The sequence below is a fragment of the Arachis stenosperma genome, chromosome 9 (genome assembly GCF_014773155.1).
Source record: "Arachis stenosperma cultivar V10309 chromosome 9, arast.V10309.gnm1.PFL2, whole genome shotgun sequence".
Lineage (NCBI taxonomy): Eukaryota > Viridiplantae > Streptophyta > Magnoliopsida > Fabales > Fabaceae > Arachis > Arachis stenosperma.
This window is the reverse complement of record NC_080385.1, coordinates 83,616,160-83,618,384: the sequence shown is the minus strand read 5'-3', so window position 1 is coordinate 83,618,384 and position 2,225 is coordinate 83,616,160. Positions and strand designations below refer to the sequence as shown.

Here is a 2,225-nt window from a genome sequence, read left to right as displayed (position 1 = left end):
GGTTAGTTGTGTGAAGTTGTAGTGATCACAATTTCGCGCACCAAGTTTTTGGCGCCGTTGCCGGGGATTGTTTTGTGTATGGACAACTGACGGTTCATCTTGTTGCTTAGATTAGGTATTTTTCTTCAGAGTTCTTAAGAATGAATTCTAGTGTTTCAAGGTGATGTTCTGATCATCACCAAAGCTGATTGATTCTCATCAATTTAGCTCTTGAATGCAATGTCCTGCTGAAGCTTGGCTAGCCATGTCTAATTCCTTTAGACTAAAGCTTTAGACTAACATTGCATGATTCTTGGAATTCTCATTAAGAATTTTGATACCTTTATTTTCTTTTCCATATAATTTTCGAAAAAGCACAAAAAAATTTACAAAATAAAAAAAAACCAAAAATATTTTATGTTTCTTGTTTGAGTCTAGTGTCTCATCTTAAGTTTGGTGTCAATTGCATGCATTCATTCATGTGTCTTAAGGATTTTCAAGTAATTCTTGATGATTTCTTACTCTGATCTTTGAATTCTCTTGACTTGAGTGTTTATGTGTCTCATATGCATTCTCATTAGTGTCAGTAGTATACAAACTGCTAAGTTTGGTGTCTTGTATGCATTGTTCTTTTGATTTTAGTTGCATTTTGATTATTCCTTATTATTAAAAATCCAAAAAAAAATTTTTAATTTGTGTCTTTTCAAGTCAATAATACAGAGAATTGAAGATTCAGAACATACTGCAGAGGAATTGCACAGAAAAAGCTGGGCGTTCAAAACGCCCAGTGAAGAAGGACAGACTGGCGTTTAAACGCCAGCCAGGGCACCTGGTTGGGCGTTTAACGCCCAAAAGGGTATAGTTTTGGGCGTTAAACGCCAGAGTGTGCACCATTCTGGGCGTTTAACGCCAGGATGGCACAAGAGGGAAGATTTTGTTTTCGAATCAATTTTTTTTTTCAAGTTTTCAAAATTTTTCAAAATCAAATCTTTTTCAAATCATATCTTTTCAATCAAATGTTTTCAAAATCAATTTCTTTCCTTTTTCAAAGACACTTGCTATCAATTAATGATTTGATTCAACATTTCAAGTATGTTGCCTTTTCTGTTGAGAAAGGTTTAATGCTTGAATCATATCTTTTCTTGATAGCCAAGTTATTAATTTTTAAAATCAAATCTTTTTAAAAATTGTTTTCAAATCATATTTTCTCAATCACATTTTTTTTAAAAACCAATCATATCTTTTTAATCACATCTTTTTTCAAAATAGTTTTCAATCAAATCTTTTTAACTTCTAACTTCAAAATCTTTTTCAAAAATCACTTGATTTCTTTCCCACTCTTATTTTCGAAAATTAATTAATGTTTTTCAAAATGTTTTCAATTTCTTTTACTCAATTTTCGAAAATTTCCTTCCCTCCTCTCACATCCTTCCATTTATGGACTAACACTATTTCTCAATACACAATTCAAACTCTATTTGACTAAGTTCGAATTCTTCTACCTCTTTCTTCTATTTTTCTGTTCTTTTGACACCTCAAGGAATCTCTATACTGTGACATAGAGGATTCCATATTTTCTTGTTCTCTTCTCTTTCATATGAGCAGGAGCAGAGACAAAGGCATTCTTGTTGAAGCTGACCCTGAAACCTGAAAGGACCTTGAAGCGAAAGCTAAGAGAAGCTAAGGCACAACTCTCTATAGAGGACCTAACAGAAACCTTCAAAGAAGAAGACATGGCAGCCGAAAACAACAACAATGCCAACAATGCAAGGAAGGTGCTGGGTGACTTTACTGCACCTACTCCCAACTTTTATGGGAGAAGCATCTCTATCCCTGCCATTGGAGCAAACAACTTTGAGCTTAAGCCTCAATTAGTTTCTCTAATGCAACAGAATTGCAAGTTCCATGGACTTCCATTGGAAGATCCTCATCAGTTTTTAGCTGAATTCTTGCAAATCTGTGACACTGTCAAGACTAATGGGGTAGACCCTGAGGTCTACAGACTTATACCATTCCCTTTTGCTGTAAGAGACAGAGCTAAGACATGGTTGGACTCACAACCTAAAGAAAGCCTGGACTCATGGGAAAAGCTAGTCAATGCCTTCTTGGCAAAGTTCTTTCCACCTCAAAAATTGAGTAAGCTTAGAGTGGAAGTCCAAACCTTCAGACAGAAGGATGGAGAATCCCTCTATGAAGCTTGGGAAAGATACAAACAATTGATCAGAAAATGTCCTTCTGACATGCTT

At 35.0% G+C, this 2,225-nt stretch overlaps 1 non-coding gene across 1 annotated transcript; it reads right to left on the bottom strand.

Annotated features, from left to right (window-relative positions):
- Positions 1-2,117: 2,117 nt before the first annotated feature.
- Positions 2,118-2,225, bottom strand: LOC130953856 (small nucleolar RNA R71). Its single transcript, XR_009076017.1, has one exon. It is a non-coding gene; the product is annotated as a small nucleolar RNA R71 (small nucleolar RNA).